We start from the raw sequence: 21658 nt of genomic DNA, 5'->3' as shown, positions 1-21658 counted from the left end.
AAATAGATTACCCATGTGCAGCTAATTGCAAGAGGGTGCAACAGATATATCATTGTATGTCATAATTAAAGATAGGAATGCAATGCAAAAGTAAAAAAAGAGTAAAGGCATATATTCAATCTTCATTTTTTATTATGTATTCTCTGTTATGTCCTCTTAATATTGTCTAGTAACTGGAATCTGTTAAAGATAATTCATTTAGGCAATTTGTTAATCCTATAAAATGTTGTGGGTGCAATTTTTATAGGTCTTCTTTGCAAGCAAAGGCTTATCTTGAGAAGGATGATGTGGGACTGAGGCTGAAAACATTCTCAAACTACTGCATTTATATGTCTCCATACCGGGCTGGAACTCCATATTTTCAGGTTGGAAATGGTAATTCCGTGTTTCTGTCATTGTATTAATAAATAAATTTTACTTGTTCAGTTTTTTTTAATGCAGAATTCATTTTCTCTAAGTAGAACCTTACTTTTTCGCAGTGTTTTTAACTTTCTTCCTAGGCCAACGATAGAAATATTGAAAAAATGCTGATGATAAAATGGTTCTTTGCCTTAGAGATTATCAAATACTGCACTATTTTTTCCTATGGACTAGATTAATCTGCTAAATACATACAGAATTGCAGACAGAATTCTGAAATTAATTTATATAAATTATCACACTAGCATTACAGCAGAAAGATTAAACAGCAAGTGAACATAATGTCCTGGCTGCACCTTTTATGTTTCTCTTAAAAGTTTAATATTTTCTAGTACCCTGGAGTAAGATGAAAAAAAAAAGGAAGAAGAAAATCCTCCATCTTATTGTGAAATATTTGTGAGGATAGTTTCACTTGCTGCAAAGCTTTTTAGCTGTGCATAGTTCATGACCTTTAGCAAATCTGAACTGTAAGATAGTGCAAAGATTAAAAGTTGATTTAGTTTTCATTAGATTTAAGACATGGTGAGGCAGATATTAGTTATGTAACATTGGTCACTTTCATTAAACATCCCACTTCCCCTAAAAAAAAAAAAAAAAACAACAGGAGAAAAGCAGTAAACCTTTTTCTTCCTCAGCTGAAAAATGTTTGGACAGCAAACTGTCTCTATGGTGGAGTGAGAGTTTTCTGTGGGAGTTTTGGCAGTCTGTGGTGTGTGTCACTCCTCTCAGCAGAGCCAAGTTCAGATGCTCTCTTAGCTGAAAAGTCCATTCTGGAGTTATAGTGCATCTTTCTGCTGTGGGAAGCTCCCCAGTTGCATCCCACACCTCTTTGAGTATCTTTTCTTCCTTCCCATGGCTTTACTCATCCCTTTGCATGCATGGGGGAGACCTGAAGAGAAAGCAGGAGAGCCTGGTCTCTTCTAAGGGTGCAGCTGGTGAGGGAAACATAAATATTTATAACACTGAACCTAATAACTCATGATGAAGAAGGCCTAATGCATGTACAGCCTGCAGAACAATGCAGAAAATGTTCCTCTTTGTTATTATCATTTTACCTTTGACTAATCAGATGATTTAAAAATATTTAATTATTTGTGCAGAGCTCTTAGATGTCTATTAATGTCCTTTTCATTGCAATTTTGTGCTGTGTAGTTAAGAAAAGGAAAATTTGGAAGTTAATTTTACTATTGATGCAGCCACTAGAGTCATCATATGCCCATCAGATAAAACTTTGCTGATAGGAAAATTTTGCTAGACTAGATGTCAGTGACAGACAGGTGCTGTGTGTGCATTATAGAACATACCATTGAAATATTTCAGCTGCTCTTGGGAATATGCTTGGATAAAACACATTTAATTAAATCAAAATATTTTTCTCACCTTCTTTTCACCTTACAAGCACTCTAAAATCCCTACATTTATGTGGCCACCATCTCTTGCCCTTTGGGGCAGCAAGCAGGTCTCACAGCCTAACAGCCTGGGCTTGAGAGGGTGAGCCCAGATTTGCAGTGGGCTTTCTTGCTGGGTGTCTGCCTCTTATGCTCAGAGCATTGCTGCTGCTACTGTCATGACAAAGATTGAAAGGCTGACTTCTTCAAGGGAAGGATGAAGAGGAGCTGCAGGTGCAGTTGGATGGGCAGAAGCTGGAACTTGAGCCAGAAGCTCATGGTGGGATTCCTGGGGGTAAATGATTTCAAACTTGGCAAAGATACCTGTGATTTCCAAGTACCTTGACAGAGCTGTGACTGTTATCACAGGATATCTGCCAGAAAGGAGAACTCAGGAAATTTTACAAGACAAGAAGCATAAGCCTTGTGAGCAGTGGCCCAAGATGACACACTTTTGGTGACCCAAGCAAAACAAGAACAGTCTCAGACCAAAACCCATCAACAAAAGAAACAAAAAGCTATACCCTACCCAGATATTTATTGTTAGGTCTTAAAACTGCTGTATAATAATGTTATTATTTGTTTTTAACAAGTATTTCCTCTTTAGCAGAAATCTGTTTTGGGGAAAAGCTTGCTGGTTCCTTCAGCAAGGGAAAGGAAATTATTGCTGCATAGGCACTGAGTAAATCTGCAGAAGGACATTACCTGATTTAAATGCAAGATGGGGAAAAAATATTGTGTAAAGAAGACACAAGAAAGAAATAAAACTGATGGGATTAGGCAAAAGCCTGATTAAAAAGAAATGGAGCACAAAACTGACTGGGACAGGCTAGGAATTGAGGAGAAAGGGCAAGTAAGTTCACAGCTGAGGCATGTTTTGGAAAAAAAATGATGGGTTTGGGAGTTTGAGGAAAGATGTCTATAACTGGAAGTCTGAAGTCTGTCAGATGATGTTCAGACCAGAAAACATTTAGCAAAGGAGAGGGACTGGAAAAGGCACACTTCTTGGAACAAGGTGATTGAACAAGGCTTAGAGCCAGAGAGATTGAGGCTCCCTGGTTGAAGAGGCAGGGATGAGGAGACCTGAGAAAGCTGGAGCAGTAATGACAAGGATGCTCCAGATTATCCCTTGAGGAGCTGGTTAGTGGCAGATGTCTGTGTGGAAGAGAAAGAGGTTCCAGCCCTGAAAAAGGGACATGTGGGCCTGATTATGGAGCTGCACGCTGGAATTCGAGCTGGTTCCTTTTAGGTTTTTGTTTCTGGTGTGTTGTTTTTATTTTCTTTTAATCCAGTGCATTACATAAAAATAAACTGTCAAAAAGCATTATGGAAGTTGCAGTTTCTGCAAGCTCAGGGGTCTCTGGAGCGTGAGTCTGTAACACGAGTCTCAGTGGCACAGTCCCTGTACCAAGGGACTGCTAAGGCTTTCCCAAGACAGTACTTTGTGTCATTACTGGCTGCTGAACAGGTACCTGGGACCACAGAAAACCACAGCTGTCACTTTTGCAGGAATGTGTACGTGTATATACAGACAGAGGTACACATGAATATGTGTGTGTGTGTGTGTGTGTGTGTATATGCAAAAAGGGGAAATGTGTGATGATACAGCTAACACAGTTTTCAATTTGCCTCATATATAATGACATAAAGATATTTTCACTTGTTCAGATTAAGGACCTCTCTCCTGTGTCAAGGAGCATCTGCTCTTTGGCAGTGGCTGTAGCAGATGGCTATGGAAGAATAATCAGCTACACCCCTGTTTTATTTTGCTATGTCTCCCTCCTTCACAGTTTTCAGGTTCTAGTGATCTATGGCTCAGAGATTTCCTGTGCCAGAGGTGATATCTTAGTGTTTAATAGCCCTTGATGGATTTTTCTTCCCACCCACAATATCCCCTGGCAATGAATTTCAGTTTTATATTGTGTGTGAGAAAAGATCTGCCTTTACTTGTTTGTACCAGCTGCTTGATGTTTATTAGTTCCTGTCATATGAGGCACACTGAAAAATTGTTCCCTGTTCGCTGTCTTGCTGCCATGCTTCAGAATTATTTAGCTGCTTCTCATTTTTCCATCTCCATCACCTCCTTTACAGGATGAAAAGGCCAAGTCAGTGACCTGCTTGGTACACTTTGATTGCAGTAGCCACACTTTTCCATGAGATATGATGTCTTACTCAGAAATGAAATAATAATTACATTTGATTAGATTAGGTTTGGGTTGTTTTTTTTTTTTTTTTTTTTAATTTATACCATAAAGATAGTGAAACATGGTTGCAGGAGTATTCAAAACAATTTTCAGACTTTATATAAAACTGATTTGCCTATGTCTTTGCTAGAGTGACTATATACATAAAAATTTGAAAGTGACCGTATGTCCTCCTCCTTCCCTTCATATAACTCAGAATAATTCAGTAATACTTGAAAATGTGACAGCTTACAGGTTAGATTCAAGAAACTTTACTTGCTCCTAAGCAAAAAACTCCTGAATGGTTCCTTACAAGTGGGATTAGCCTTTCTTATAAAGGAAAAAGCTAGCATTTTAAGTTATAGCCATTTTAAATACAGGAAAAAAAAATCTGTCATTGTTACAGGAAAAATCTACTGCTTTTAGATTTCACTTGCATGAATTTGGAGGCACAGATTTAATAATGGAAAGAAAAGAGAAAGTATTCCTGGTACTGATTTGATTACATTAATTTAATCATGGATGTATTCATTTTGGTGCTCACACTGTCTTCTTTAAACTGTGCATATGATTTTTCCAGCTATGATTTTACTTAATTGTACAGGGTTGGCAGGTAGTAGTCTCATAAATACCTGGAAAACTGGAAGACTTTATAGGTGTGGGGAAATTTTGAGATAAAGTCATCAATAACAAGGAGGGAAAACTACTATGATTATATCCCAGGAAACTAGTACTGTGTAGTTCCTGCAAATACTCTGTGTCTATGACTTTTCGATAAGACTTGGCACAGGCAATGCTGCCAGGATTTAAAAAAATAAAAAAATGTTTTCACTGACTTACTTAGCAGCACAGCACCTTCCTTTAGCATTCTAGTCAGATACTTTCCTCCCTTTGCTTTGAGGCAATCCACTCTTCTCTAGAGAATGGCAAACCAGAGCCATTACTTGTAATTTGAGTCTTGACCCTAGGATCTTGCTTTTATTGAAATATCATTGTGGTAATTTTAAAAAGTAACAGTAATGGTAAAAGGTCAGTGCCTTAACGCTTATAAAAAGTTGTCATTTGTCCTGTGTGTGTCAATTATAGTCTGTGGTAATTTTGTTTTCAAATAGAAAGAAGGCAAGGTGTCCTATGAAGGTGTTAGGTCATTGGTCCCCCTCTTCATTTTCCTGTCAATAAACAAGAGGAAGAATAAAAACAACTTCATTGGAGCAGTTTGTCACCAGCAAAGTGTCTTCCACAGCGTGGCTCAGAGGACATGCTGGGAAGGGCCCAGCAGGCAGCAATCTGAGACTTGCTGGGGTTAAAAGAAGGTACAACACACTGAGCAGCCAAGCCTGGAAACAATATGTCAGAGTTCTTTTATTGTTCCTTGAGCAGGTGTGTTGGTAAACCCTACATATACCTCTAGTGCCTGCAATCCAGTCCACTTTTAAAAGCATTAAATGTTATCACTGCTGGAATTCCTTAAACTCTAGACCAATCACAGCAGAAAGACTGAAAATGTCTGATAATTAACTCTGATAGAGAAAAAAAATCAAATTATGTTTTCCTTCATATTGTCTGCCTACTGAACTGGCATTGTGAGCAGTGTGTAGCATTGAAAGAAATTCTATAAATATTTCTAAATTATTTTATAACTAGATATTTTTCTGGGTTTTTCTTTTGGTTTTTTTTGTTTGCTTGTTGGTTTTCTGAGAAATTACTGCTTCATGTCTCCTATATGCATATGCAGTTTCCAACTAAGTGCTTGTCAGGTATTCTTGATTAGACCATTTTGTGGAAATTTCCTCTAGCTTAATTCCAATTTGCCTAGTCTCAGGCACATGAAACTAAAACAAGATAACTATATGCACACACCAGTTGTGTATTTTGGTTTCTATATGAATGAAAATCACATAGGATTTTTCTATCTAACAGGTAACAACTGCCAGCAAAAATGGTTTCCTGTAAAGTACAGGGTGCTTTATGTTCTTTCTGCACTAATGGCACAGGCAGACAAAATTGAGTTATCATCCCACAGCAAAAAGGGGCACACTTCCCCTGGGGTAAGCTTTACTACATCATAAAAAAACCACCCTTCTTTCTGGGCCATTAATTCTTGTTGAAGCCTGGCATGCCATTACAAGATTAATTTATAATCTTTCTGGGACATGCATAAGGCAGGGTGCCAATATATAATTAGATGGATTTTATTCTCTGTCATCATGAGCTTTACTTGCCTGCTTCCAAGACAGATAAGAAACTCCTGACTAAGCAGAGTAGAGCACCACCTAATCCCACTTCCCCTCCTTGGTGTACACTAGTTCATTTTCAGTGAGATGTGGACAAAGAGGACACGGCTCAGAAGCTGATCTGTTACAAGGCTGAATGTGTGGCCTTGCTGGTTTTACTTTATTTGACTGTATTGCCTCCATTTGAACAGACTTTACAGTTTGGTTCATCTTGAACAGCACAGAATTAGCATCTGATAAGGTTCCAGCTGCCCAGAATGTGCTGATATAAAAGACCTAAAATTTTGTCTGTCTGGATGAAATCAAACCATGTGTTTGTGTAACTGCAGTTTTGAGCTAAATGGGGTTGAAGGGCAGAGAGGATCAAGCCCAGTGAGGGAGGAAATATCAAAGGACAGGTCTAGCAACCATGAAGCTTTGGGAAAAAGTATGTTTGGGTGCATAACAGAGAGGGTGAATCACAGGATGAAGTGGGTTTGGGGGATGTCCAGCACATGCAATTATATTTTTTTTAAAACTTGTAGCAGGAAGAGTGTGCTACTAATTCTGTTGTACTGTTTACCTCTGTCTTAAGTTGAATAAGCTCCACAACACTGATTTGTTTGTGTATTTTCACCTTGTGTGTGAGTTCCTGGGCAGGGTTAGTTGGGAATAATTAGGCCACTGATTGTTCTGATTTCCCATACAATTTAATTAGGTTTTTTTTTTTTTTTTTCTTGTACGTCAGAAGCTTTTTATGGTCTAAGACATTTGATGCAAGAAAAATATAAATCTGCAATTGCTAAGGCATACTTTGGAATTTTCTAATGTGTTCATTCCAGCAGTGCAATTTTATCCCTTTTACTAGCACAGAGTTCTTAGTTTGGGCTTGAGCAGCTACATGGCAAAGAGGTATATTTGTATGTAGCCATTATTGTTTTCAAGTATTACAGTGTTAGCTGTTGATAAATGGATTTCAATCCTGACACCATTCATACCTCTGAACCCAAGAGATCAGAAACATGGAGAAAAGCTTTTGCTTTAGCTGAAATTTCAAAGTCACCTGGTGTGTGCCCAGACTTTATCTTGGTTACTTTTGTGACATCTCAGAAGTGCAGAGGTTGAGGTCAGTGTAGATGTCTGTGAGGTTGATTGTTGGCTGCTCAGAGCAGCTCCAGCTACAGAGCATTGTCAGGTACTGCACACACACAGCTTCCCTGTGAGGGCAGACTGGATGGAAAATGGGGCAAGCATCCCTCAGACACGTCAGCTGGACTAGAAAACATCTGCAATGGTTCTTTGTTCTAGTGCAGAGCATTTACTACTCCTTGTGGGAACAGATCATCAGGGAGGAAGTTCTTCATCACAAGAGGCACTCTGAGAAGATTCTTGAATATGCTGTAGTTGATTTTCAGGGTGGTTCTTAGAGGCCCAAGTGAGCCTAATGCTATTCTTCTGAAGTTTATAGAAAGCATATTCAGTGACTGGGCCAACATGATATATTGATTTTGTTCATATGTTTCTGTTTATGGTGACTGACGCTGGGGTTGTGGTGATATGGTGCCAAAGATCATTAATCTTCTAGTATCCTTTTTGTTCTTGCTCCCTCATGTTAGATCCTAGCTGTAGATATAGCTGGAAAATGGCTGTCAGGATGGAATACGATAGGGAGTTGCTGGAAAAGAGCCATTGCTGTGCCTTGTTACAGATTCAGAGCAAAAGCTTTCAAAGAGCATTCATCCAGCATTCCTACTACCACAGTGTGTGGCACTCCTAACACTGTGTGGAAGAAGGCATCAAGCCCATCTACTTCACTTTTTAAACAGACTATAAGAAAATAGAACAAATGGATGCTATTTTTAGTTTTCCTGGATGTAATCAAAATTAAAAAGGTACCTTTTGCTTAATAAGAACAATTAAAACTCAGTAAGTCAAATTAAGCATGAGGAGTAAAAAGATCTGTTAATTTGATTAATTTGTTGTAAGAAACTGAAATAAAACTGAGAATCCACTTAGATAGTCAAGGTATTTAATTGTTAAAAAAAAATCAACTGTTAAAGCAATCATGAAATGCACACATCCTGTGAAGGTCTCTGATTCTAATTGCTGTGTGTGTAGCTCGAGCTCTGAGAGTGTGAGATAAATTCAAGTGAGAGCAGTGCCTCTGACTGGAGTGTTTTGATCCAAGTGTGAAAAGGCATCCAGAGTTATCATCTGTATGTTTCCTTGCTGATGCCTCTCTCAGGGAAGAGCCTGCTCTCTCAGACTGCTGTATGACTGCAGCCTCAGGTAAATAGCAATTTAATTACTCAGTCTTTGGTTTGTTGATCAATGTCATTGATCTAGAACATGCTTTCAGTAACTATGTGTATTTACTGGTCTGCCAGACATGTGCTCATGGGCTGAACTCTCTTCTGTTCTGCTAAGATAACAGCATAATATCAATCTGGAATTAGTACACTGACTTAGATAAAAATTAAATCCTGTTCCTGACAGTGTTGGTATTCAACCTTTGCTGTGAAATTTCATGAGTAGTTTTGTAAATCTTATATTAAAGTGTGCTCTCAGAAATCAAACATCAAGGAAAAATTTAAACTGTTTCCTAAATTATGCTCTTCATCTTTAGATAATACTGCAGTTAAAAATTTTATGGCATGACTGGTTAGTGTTGAAGGACTTACATTCATTAATGTTTCATATAGATATAACAGTTTGGTTATTTCTGTTGTTTGGTTGTTTCATTACACGTGGCATCTCTTTCCAAAGCAGTGTGTTTGGGACTTTGGAAAGCTCCTGGGAGTTGTGATTTCAGTGTGCTTGAGAATGTGAATGGATAAGGTCTGTTTTCTTCACACTGCATTTAATGACACATCTGTATCTACTGAAATTCTCAGTGTCACCTCTGCTCATGGTGGTTGTGGAGGCACTGTTACCAACAGGAGACTGGAATGAGCTTGTGTTGTAATTACTGCACATAAAAAACTGCTTTGTGCTTTTTACTGACATGAATTATTATTCTCCAGCCAGGAACAGTAGGATCACAAGCCCATTTTCCTGGAGTTCCCTGACAAACCTGTCTCACCTACCAAGGCTGGAGGTGCTATTCCAAGCATCTATTTCAGCTGATGAGATTCAGTTTCTGGTAAGAAAGTGTGAAAAAATAAGCCTGGCCTGGAATGTTGTTTGGCTTCTAAAGTTGGATGTGACACAAGCAGGAGGAGCATGCATCATATAGTAGTAGGAAAAAATGAAAGGTTCTGTTCATAAATAATTCTTATATATCTGCCTTATAAATGCAGGCAAAAGAAGTTCACTGGGTATGGGCAACATGAACCACTAACCTTCTGATAAAGCACTTTTCACAATGCATTTTTTATAAACAACATATCTGTATTCCATCCATAGTCATCACAATGTATTTATTTCAAAGATCTACGTGTGTAAAGACACAAAAATCGCTGTGTCTGAAAGCTGACTATAAAGTGACTAGAATGTGTGTTTTTGTCTGTTAGTATGTGTCCATTAAATATGTTTTATTGCAGAAATATAACTTTTATATATATGTAACTTTATATGCAGAAAAATAACTTTTTAAAATGGGAGTTGAGACTGTATTTCAAAAATTTTACTTTTCTTTTGGTTAAGAAAAAGGAATCTCTGTCTTTCAAGTTGTTTATATTAAAACTTCTAAAATAATTTTCTAAGCACTGAAAAAGTTGACCCTAAACCAAAATATTTCCCTTATTTTAAAACAGAGCTTGTCCATTTGCATGATTTTGAACTGCAGCATGCTTCATACACAGTTCAGGTGCACATCCAAGCCATTCTGTTTTTACAAATGGAAGAAATTAGTCAAGAACTATTCAGCAAAGGCTGTGTGGGCTCCATGGGGATGTAGTGGCATTCCCAGCCTAATCTGGCAGTGGTATCCTTTGGAGCCATTACCCTGTCCCATTTGTGAGCAATTCCAGGAGTTCCTTCTCTTCTCCTCTTTAAAGGGTGTGGGATATGTCTTGTGGCTCTCAGGTAGGTGAAGATTTTGTTACATGGCTCACAGAGCAAGCATATTTGTCCGCCTTCTTTAAAATATTTTAGAGGTAATGATGACAACTCAGCTGCATCAGTTACTGGCCTTGGAGTAAAAGGGCTTTTCTTTTTGCAAATGGATTGTTCTCAACCTCACTTTACACATGAAATAAGCTTGGTTCAAACCTAATGAACACTTTTGGTTAAGACACCTCAAGATCTTAGCAGAAATGCTGAACTGAGCAACTCAAGGCTCACATTTTTTGCTTAGTTTTTCTTTAGGCAGGGAGAGGAGAGGAGAGGAGAGGAGAGGAGAGGAGAGGAGAGGAGAGGAGAGGAGAGGAGAGGAGAGGAGAGGAGAGGAGAGGAGAGGAGAGGAGAGGAGAGGAGAGGAGGAGGAGAGGAGAGGAGAGGAGAGGAGAGGAGAGGAGAGGAGAGGAGAGGAGAGGAGAGGAGAGGAGAGGAGAGGAGAGGAGAGGAGAGGAGAGGAGAGGAGAGGAGAGGAGAGGAGAGGAGAGGAGAGGAGAGGAGAGGAGAGGAGAGGAGAGGAGAGGAGAGGAGAGGAGGCTGCAGAAGTAGCATCATCCTCTTTCCTTCAGCTGACAGCAATATGCAGGTTTCTTGATTGTGTGCAAAGGATATTGGTATGGTCTAAGCACACTTTTATCTTCACTTGAGATTCATACTCATCCAGATTTCTTCTTGTTATGCAATTATGGAAATGACCACAAAGGATGCTTAGTAAATGAATAAATAGCAGGGCTGAAATTGTGGTAATAAGAGCACAATATTCTTACTGAGTGCAGGCAGTCAGAGCAAAGCAATTTCATTCATCAATTATAAACACGTGCTCTAGAGCACGACATCACTGCACATTTTTGCATTAGGAGAAAGCAATTCTGTCATGTCCAAAATCAAAGATATAACAGAAGAAACTGTTCCTAAACTGCACACCTGACATTACATGGCCTCATTTTTTTTGGAAATCATTGCAATAACATGGTAACTATTTCCTGTGCCAATAAGGGCCTCAGTCCATTTATTTACAGTAGAGATAAAAGTTTTAGTTTTCACGAAGAATCTTTTGTACATTACCCACCATAATAGCCTTGTCTGCAAGTTTCCAGTTCATATTTATGAATTTATTTCAGTCTGCATCTGCTGATACATTTGGATCTTGAAGGATTTTATATTAGGAAATTACTTAAGAACATAAGTCCTAATGATGTCTAGGGGCTATCAGATATTTGAGCTTTATTCCCATATTTATTAATTTCTGTAAAAGACCTAGAACTAATGAAGAATTAGCTTCTAAGATGATCCAGTAAATATGTAGAGGCCATTCTCATGTTTCATACTCAGCCTTCTCTGCTGCAAATACACTGCTAGCAGCGTTGCAGCAAGCAAGTTCAAAATTAGCCTCTGTCCATAAATACGGACAGGACATATTCCTAAGTGGAAACCTTCCCCCAAACTGATCATAAACTATGTTAAGTATACTTAGAAGTAAAATTCCCACCACTGTCCCAGCAAATAAGTAGAAGATTTAGATGATGGAATTTGCTTCCTAGATTCTCTTACACAAGAATAATGTGATTACATCTTAGAAGAAATTGTGAGTGCCCTGGGAACTATTTTAAATCAGATTTTACATGTTGAGGTTACTGAATGGAAAGCTATTTTATGCTATCTAAAGCAGAACAGTGATCCCTCCTAGTTTTGTGTTCATTTTGCTAGGTGCAATTATGTGCTCGTGAACTACCACAACTTTAAATTAAATGCCTTGATACTTTTATAGAATTTTCCAGATTATCAAAAGTTAATGGTAAGTGAACAATTTAGGCATTTGCAATTGTTCACTGTTAAACTGATTTCTGCCTGATACAGAAACTGAAATTACTCAGATTTACTCAGGTTTAATACCCTATATTATGCCTGGAGGAAATGATAAGCTACAGTGGAATTACTCAAGATGTGGAGCAATCTTTAAGCAAAAATACAGGGGCAGGTTGACTTTTCTATTTTTTGGAAGCTTAGTTCAAAGGGTATGCAGGCATATAACTTGGGGATGCAATGCAATTACCAGAAATAATTTAAAATGGGTTACTTCACTTGACTATGACTCTTTGAAGAATAAATAGTAATTGTTTTAAGTGCATAATTACTTTAATATTGGCTCCTTTCAGCAAGTTGCAGACTTCTAGATTAAGCTCTAAGTCCTGTGCATCTGTCCACTCAAATTCTGTTTATTCTTCAGGCTGTCATAGTTCCATTTTTAAACCCCTTGAAGCCCTTTGATGTGTTCCTGCACATAAAAAGACTGGTGCAGACTTCTATGCAGCCTGATCTTTGCTGTGCTAACTTTTTTCAGCATAACTGAAGTCTGAGAACAAGCTAAAGCCATCATTAAGAAACCCTGTTAGCAAGAAATACTGCCTTTTATAAATGTATTTGTGCCCACATAAAAAGGGTTTTTCTTTGCAAGGCCTTGCTTGTGAAGCTGCAGATACATTTCTGATTTTCAGAAGGAAACACAGTGCTGGAGCTTGGCAGTGTTTCTCTGGGGGCAGGGCTGTGCTGAGCCGCAGAGCAGCGTGCTTTGATCTTACAGCTTAGTGCTCTGACCCTGCTGGGAAGAGTGGTGGGATTGAGGCAGCAGCTCCCTTTGGACAGTGCTGTGAGTACCATCTTGTGGACTCTGAGCTCCTGACCACCTGTGGCATCAGCTGAGCTCATCTACACCACTGAGTACTTCATTTTTGCCTGATTTGCACAGGACCACAAGAGAGACTTGTCTGGGCCAGTACATCCAGAGTGTACACAGAAATCCCACCTCTGTGCCAATACGTAACAAAATAAATCTAGTCAGAGGCTTCCTTAACTTCACTGTGTGCCCTTTCTATTTTTCAGAATCTCATCTTGGAGGTGGCTCTGTAAGCCTCTTTTGAGCTGCTGGGATCCTGACTCCAATGGAGTCACATTGCCACAAAGCTGGCAGAGATGGGCAGCCAAATCTCAAAGCTGAGAGAAAAGGCATTCTCATGAGTGGTTCCAAGTTTCTACCAGATCCCTAAAAACTATACAAATACCAGAAGATTTCAGGGAGTTCCTCTGAGGTGAGGGGGAAGAAAAAAAAAAAATCAGCTTTTCCCGTGCTTTATTTGGGAGAAAGTTCCCTTTGAGTTTTTCTTCTCCTTGATCACGCTCGTGTAATTTGTATCTCTTAAGAAATCCATGCTGTTTTCATAATGAACAATAAAACGTTGAGCTCCATGTGTTAGCCCAAATCTGATCTGAGCAATTAATTTCTAGTTTCCCGCAATTCTCCTGCTCATTCCTATTGTTTTTTGCTGCAACAGAAAACGGCAATACACAGAAGCTACAACTGCTTTTTCTAAAGCATTTTCTAAGCCTTTATTTGTAAGAAAAGAGCATTTTGCAAGATGGTAAATACTAGTAGATATTAAGCTTTCGAGGAAGCATGGTCACCGTTTATTCTGCTCTTTTCCTTACAATTCAAAGGTGAATGTTGAATGTAAATAAGTATCATTAGCACGTCATCATCACCTTTATTGTTTCTTGCCTTTTCCTTGCCTGCCCGTTTCTCAGAGCGAGTTTTACCTTTATGGGAGTTCTGCGAATCCTCTGTTTGGTCCGAAGGTGGCAGCATCTTACTTTCATAGAAAGTTTCAGTCTTGGTGGCTTGATCCTGGTACTGTGCAGCTTCTCTACAGCGGACACACTCTTTAGCTAAGCGAATGAAGACATTTTCTGTGCTCGCTTTCTGAAGAAAAAAGCTTCCAGTGTGAGACACAGTGTCCCCAGAAGACTGCAAGTTGTTGTCTGTAGGTATCTTGCAATATATGGTAATGAGAGCAGAGTCACTGAATACTTTGCAATTTATGTGTTAATGCTGTGGCAGTATTTTACAGAAGCCCTCTGACTGCTGCTGTCACTCGTTCTGGAGGTGTCATGGCATGGGGGTGGCAAATGGGGGTGGCTGCTCTCTTGGGGTCTACTTTCAACTGCACCATACCCTCTAAAGCTCTTTGGGTTTTGGCTGCTCAGCATGGGGGTCTGTATGTGCCCCATTGCCCTGGACAGGGCAACCTAGGCCAGTTGTATTGGGGTAAAGAGCTATCAATTTTGAGCCCTTCTGTTTGAAGATGGTTTTGTGGTCATGCTGGGGATTGAGACAACACTCACTCCCACTCCTGTCATAAACTTTCCTTGTGAATTCAGGCTGTTTCCTTCAGTTTTGGGTTCCCCCTTGCCCAGTTTGGAGGAGAGATATCAGCAGGGTCACTCACACACCTTTTTTCTGCTCTGCCATCTTAGGCTGGAGACTCTGGGGAAAGGAGCATCTCGCTGTCATTTGGCACTGGGACAGGAGCAAGGTTCCCCATCCAGACAGAGAGGGGATATCATTATCACTGGAGCTTAAATAATAATTCAACATCCACTTAGCAGCAGCAGCACAGCCCTGACTGCAGCTCTCCACTAAGTGGGAGGCAGGGAGGAGGGAGGGGAAGTTTGCACAGCTGTGTGGTGCAGGCTGTGCACAGGGGAAAAGCTAGGTAGCTAATGGTTTCTCAGCCCCTCTGGTAATTCTGTGTCTGTAACAGACCAACAGTAAATGAGTCAGTTTCTTTAGCTGCAGTACATCTTCCTGCTTTTGATTTGCTGGTCTTTAAAAAAACCTATTCTTCCCACCCCCTCTCCCATCAAAATGGCACAGTTGATGACCTTCGTAATGGTTGAATATATCTAAACAATAACTGCACTGATCATGCCAGCTCAACAAGGCTGAAGCATGCACAGTTTATGCTTCAAGCTCTGAGTGCAGAAGGAGAGAAAGTGGAGAATGTTTTGTGCCTATGACCTCTCAAGTGTCATCTTCTGAGCAGCTCAGATCACTCTTTGAAATTATTCTATTACTCATCTGGCTCCCTGACATCTGCTTTATCATTTCCTGTCCAGGCAGTAATCCAAGTAACCAAAATAAATATTTTTTTTTTGAGGAAGAACACCTTGTCTGTAAGCTTGCAGGGATGACAAACCACAGTAAATATTCCTGATTGTGTGAAGCTCCATCTTTGCAACTTGAAAATCCAGCTGAGAGAAGGGAGTGTTTATAAAAAGTAGCTCTTTGCTGAGCTAAGAGTTTGTGGCATACCACATGTTTTTCTACCAGTGACATCAGTGGTAGTGTCACTGATTGGAATATGCCACTGATTCCCACTCACCATTCTAAATTAGGATTGCATCCTTAGAAACAACAAAGACAAGTATGAGAGGATCAGTGTTTTGTCTTGATCATGTAAATTACGTGGGTGGTAAAGAATTGTCAGTGCACTGTCATTGTAACTCAAGCTACAGACAGAACATAAACTATACTGATGATATTTACAGTGCTGTGACAATAGCACCAGCTGGGGTCTGCTCTGTTGAGAGAGGGCCTATTGCTGATCTCATTTGCTGTGACAAGTATAAATTCATTACTTCACTGGAGTCACTTGGAATATCAGTGAGCTCAGAATTTGGCTGACTATCCATTGCTGATTTCTGAAGCATAGTTTTATAGCATTAGCTTCTTATTCTAAAAATCCAGGACTGTGGCTAGGCTATCCACCCCCACTTTGCACTACCTTTTAGTATAAAAATCCTCAGATTACCTGTTGAAATTACTAGAAAAGATTATATTTTTTTCAAAAGAGTCACAAAAATTATCCCTTGCAATCACAGGTGACCATGCAATGGGCCTTTTGCTTGTGCAGAGCAGTCCTGGAGACATATAGCCTTTCCTCCTGTAGACCTTCAAACACTTTATGAAGGCAGTTAAGCATTATAACTACATGTACAAGGCCTATTTAAAAAGCAATAGGCCACAGTAAATTGAGAATACGAAGTGCATTAACACATACTACCAGTGGCTGAATGCAAGACTGCTCAGGATACACCTGATGGATATGCCAATAAGTCTCACTACAATCCAACAGCTTACTGGTGTAAAAACACACAGCAAACTAGATTCAGCCACAGTCCTGAGTGTGGAAATTGCAGTCAATATCATCTGTCACAACCGTGGCATATCTTCTAATGGGGATCCAGCAGGCTTTGGGTGTTTAAATGAAATGCAAAGTCTTAGTTTTGATGATAATTACCCTTTCTAATTTTTTTAATGTAAGTTCAGATATAGGTTAGCACAGGAAACAAAGGTGTTTGATAAACTGGAAGAAATTTCTGGAGATTTCCCTGGCAATATATAGACAGCAATTGACAGTCCCTTGTGCTCACTGTTTCATGTGAACTGTTCAAGAGGGGAAGGCCATTTGGGTTTTTCATTGGAAGGATGAAAACTGATTCTATTTGCTCCCTGTGCTTTTATAGTATGTGGTGTCAGCTTGCCCCCAAATAAAGGGGTTAGCTTTTCAGAGGGGCAACTTTTTACAAAGTAATCATGGTACATGTGAAAATGTTGACAGACAAACCACAGGCAATCAGGGAACTGATCTGGCTCACTTAATAATGAAAAAAGTTTTGATGATTCTGTAAACCTCCAAGATGTATGGCACATTTTGAGGTTTTTATTCCTGACCCTTACCACCAGCTCTCTTCCTGCTAGCTGCAGCAATCCACTGTTCTCAGTGTGTGAATGCAGCTTTTCCTGCTCACAGACTCATGGGATGGCTCTGTGGTCCAGTGCTCCCAGCCAGCAGCAGTCAGCAGAAATGGTTAATGTGGTTGCACTGCTCAGCACTACATTTGAGCAGAGCTTGTTTGTTGTGCTAAGTGTGGCTGCAGTAGTGTTCCTGTTACATGGCATCACTGGTAGTTTTGGTTTGTGTGACTAACTTGTTCTTGTTTCTTACACTCAGCTCAGGACAATAGAGAGCATCTGTGGGAGAATGCCCAGTCAGACATGCTTAGTGGAGACACATGATAATTTAACAAACGTTTAATTTAAAATTAGGTCTATTTCTATCTAAATATCTATGTTTATATGTATATTATTGAAGTCAGTTTTACAAGGGGAATAAAAGTTTGGTCTTTTTTTTTTTTTTTTTTGATGCCTCTGATTTTGGTGGATTCTACTTTACTTGCTTGTATTGATTGCATATCTGAAGGATCCATAGTTGTAGCTGTCCATCTGACATTGAAGCAAGAATATGTTTTACAGGCAATTTTACTAATCTTCCTAAAAGAATTGTGAGACAAACAAACAGCTTCTGCCAGAATGTCCACAAGAAGCTGAGAAGCTTTTATATGAAGCATAAGAGTGAGATGAGAGTGCTGGAATGGAAACTTCATGCTTTAATTCCCTCATGTCACCATTTGAGTGCCTGACCTTTGGTAAGTCCATAAAGGCTGTGCAACTCAATTTTCTGTCCAGTGTCCTTGCCATTCACCTTCATTAGTTCCTCAAAGACCACTAACACTTTAGAATCTTTTGCTGGAAGATTTAAAGAAACATGTACTATTGCTGTATGGAATAATAATGATAATAAATATCTAATTCGTACTTTTATATTAGTTTTTGATTTTTTGGTTTTTTTCTGAATCTAAGCCAAACCACTTTCATATTTTTCCCTCTTCTCTTTTTCTTTCTCCTCAAGCTCTGTCTCACTCCTTATCATCCAAAATGCCACTATCTCTATTGCTCTTAGAAGTAAGGCATGTATTCTACTTTCATTCTACAATTTCTCACATACTCCTATATGGAATTTACCTGGTAGCTAGATACATTTGATAATCAGTGTGCAGGATTGTGGTTTGTCACAACAAAGTTACTATTCATCTGGGGGCAATCAATGTGTTTCTGTACATTTGTTTGCCAATATTGTTTATATAGATTGCTTATATCTCTCTTTGTGTGCCATAGCTTTGCAATTATCTGAAGCAGAATATGGCAGTGGAAATACCCTTGGAATTCTATTAGAGCACAAAAATTTATTCCCTTGTTGAGTCCTGTGCATGCACAAAAATCCTCTCTTTGTGTTCTACTCATATAAAACAGGAATTGGAAATAACTTCTCCTTATTGCAAAGCTGATGTTTCCTGATATTGCTCTGCCCGTGGCTGTAGTTCTGACATCCAGGGTAGAAGAAACCCAGGGAAGATAAAATCCTGGTTTCTGTCCTCAATGTGTTTTCAAAGAAGGTTTTCTCTTAATCATTCAATTCCTAATTATTTAATGTTTTTAAAACAACTTTAAAACAGTTTACTTGTGAATGGAAAAATCTATAAATTCCAGGGAACTGTTGTAAAGTGGTTTTGCTCATAACTGAACTAAGGACTGGACTGCATTAAACTGTTCAGGTGAAATTAATGTTATTTGTTCTCTTTTTAAAAAAGAAAAAGCTATTTTAAAAACCTACTTTATACATTTATTTGTAAACAGTGCTGGAGACTATATGCCTCCTCTGTGCAATACCAAGGTCTGTAATTCAAACAGATAATATATCAATACATACAGATACTGTCCATCCACATGCAAATCATCAAGTATCCTGGAAGTCTTTACAGCAATTTAAGATATAGAGTGGGTTTTCCAAAAATATCAATAAAGCACTCTCTGAAATCTAATTGAACCATAATTACATTTTTACAGATACTTTTCTATAAAACCTTTGCCTGCACACACAAACAAGAGTTTAACCACGCAAACATGATGGTCAACTCTCTGGCAATGTAAAACACATACTGTGCTTCTGGAGAATTTTGTACAAATATATTTGGTTTTGTGTGTAGAAGTGTGAGAAATGGTGCAAGTGGCTCACAGATTCCACTTGGTAAGCAGCAGGATATTATGTAAAAGATTAATTGCATATTCTCTCAAAAATCCAGACAAATGCATTATTTTTGTATAAATGTCTATCTGAATATGACAGAAGTCTTGTCCTTTTGTCACCACTGAACTGGTGCATTCATGCTGTTGTTTTCTTTAGTGAAACAGGTTTTAAATGTAAAAGGGACTTGTCTCTTCACTCTCTTTTTCATGGCATGCATCTGCATAGGAAATTTTGCATTAATTTTTTTCTGTTACATGACTATTACCTTTGTAAATGCCAAGTCTGAGCTGTTGGCTTGCCTAATTGTACATTGAATTGTGGCTGAATTCTGCATATAGTCAGGAAACAAGAAATGAAAAGGCCACAAGCACAAGCAGAAACACATTTCTCATTTTCTGTTTTGGTTTTTTTTTAGCGAGAAGTAGCAGAAGAATATGTTTCAATAGTATAGGAAAACTGTAAGCAAAAGAAAAGGAAAAAAAAAGTAAATGAAGTATAAAATATGATTATAATGAAAAATTGCTTTCTTTAGATGTACATTTGCTTTGAAATCCATGCTGGGTCTCCTAGTACCTGCTGAGCTTAGCTTTAAGCCCTGAAACTGTGATTTAAAATAATATATATTTGCTCTTTCATCTCTGTGCTCTATTATATCAATTTCCATGAAAACACCTGGAAGGATTCTTAGAGCTCGTCATGAACTCTGACTCTAGAGATTTTCATCTTTAGGTCCTGCTGTGAACTGATACTACACATGCCACAATCTGTCTGTGGTTTCTTTCTAATCTTTGGGAAAAAAGGAAACATATATCACAGAAACCAGTACAAACACATTCACCTGGCTAGCAGCCTTCCAGAAATTTGTTTCTTTTTGAGATTGCAATCTGAACTCATTTTTTACTTCGAAAACTGATATAAAATGCTGATCTCCACTTGGAATTTCTAAATCCAGAAACTTCAGGCATGTTGATCCATCCAAAGCTAAGTACCTAATTTCCAAAAGTATTAAATCTTTAAAGTATCTTTCACTTTTCTTCCTGCTTTTCCTTACTTTAGTAATGGTTATCACAGAGGCCTTTTCTGCTGATGCTGGTAACAAGGACCTGAGGCCCCTCTCTTTATCAGATGCTCATATTTTTCCATCTCAAGGTTTTCATTGGTTGAAAACGCACAAAACCCTCAGAGACTCTTTTGTAAGTGAATGAGTATTGATTTCACTCAAATTAGATTAGTCACTAATCTACTGTTATTTAAGGGGCAAAGATAAAAACATCCTTTAGGTAGCTCAGTGGGTTACACTATGAGGATTTTGTACAGGGTCCCTAGTAAAAATAAGTCTGGTTATCATCTTCAGATAGTATACAATGATATCAGTAGGTAAATGTTTGCAATACAATCCTGAATTTTAGAAGGGTGCTTAAATGTAATTTCTTTTCCAGAAGTCTTGAGAAATAGAAAAATTATGCAACATTTCCAATTCATGAACTGAGTCACTGTCCAGCAAAGAACAAACACGCTTTAAGACTTCAGTGAGGAGGATTGTTTTCATAATTATTAATTTTTGTCACGTAACTTCCAATCTTTTTTCTATTCTTCAGAATTTTTTAAAGAGTAATTAAACAAAAACGTTCCAAATTCAAACTGAGCTGTAGGTTGGCATTATTGGGGCAGTGATACTATCAGCCATAATGAGTCATTCAGATACCAGTAAAGTAAATTCAAGTTGCTAATTTTGCAGAGTGAGAATTGTCTTTTGAACACAAAAGATGCCCTGGCTTTGTGAAGTTTAGGCTCTTGACTGCAATCTTTTGTTAGCTATTTTGATGAAACATGTACTAAAATGTGCAGGAAGAATCTGGAGGAGTTTTGAACAATGATGTGCACATCAGTTTTTCTGTGTGTGTGTAAAGATAAGGCCCCTTGGCATTTCCTCCCTTATCCTTCCTTAGGAGGACTGTCACCAGCAGGTCAGGGGAGGTGATCCTTCCCCTCTGCTCAGTGCTGCTGAGACACATGTGAAGTGCCAGGTCCAATTCTGGGCTCTCCCACTGAGGACAAAAAGGGATGTACTGCAGAGACTCCAGAAAAGGCCCAAAGAGATGAGGGGCTGACTAGAGTACTGTCATATGAGGAGAGGCTGAGAAATGGGATTCAGCCCGAAGAGAAGGTTCAGTGGGATTGGATCAATGCATAGTAATAAATAGCTGAAGGCAGGATGTAAAAGGGATGGAGACAGGCTCTTCTCAGGGATGCTGGGTGACAGGACCAGAAGAAATTGATATGAATACTCAGGATTCTCTGAATATCAAGAAACGCTTTTCTCTGAGAGGCTGATCAAGCACTTTGGTTTCCCAGAGAGGTTGTGGAGTCTTTATCCCTGGATGCCATCTGGACATGGTCTTGGCAACCAGCTGTGCCTTGGTAGTGCTTTGGACTAAATGATTCCAAAGGTTCTTTCCTCAGAAACCTCAGCCATTCTGTGATTCTATGATCCAGGTCCAAAATTTGGACTAGAAATGGCATTGGGAGCTGAGAATGAAGGACTGTGACCCAAAGTCAACAAGACACTTGGTCTCTGCTCTTCAAGGCAGGGGCTGAGCTGGCTTTGCTTCCTTCCCAGGTGACAGCTGCCATCT

Source organism: Erithacus rubecula (genome assembly GCF_903797595.1).
Source record: "Erithacus rubecula genome assembly, chromosome: 2".
Lineage (NCBI taxonomy): Eukaryota > Metazoa > Chordata > Aves > Passeriformes > Muscicapidae > Erithacus > Erithacus rubecula.
The sequence above is the reverse complement of the archived record's forward strand: the minus strand, read 5'-3'. Positions refer to the sequence as shown.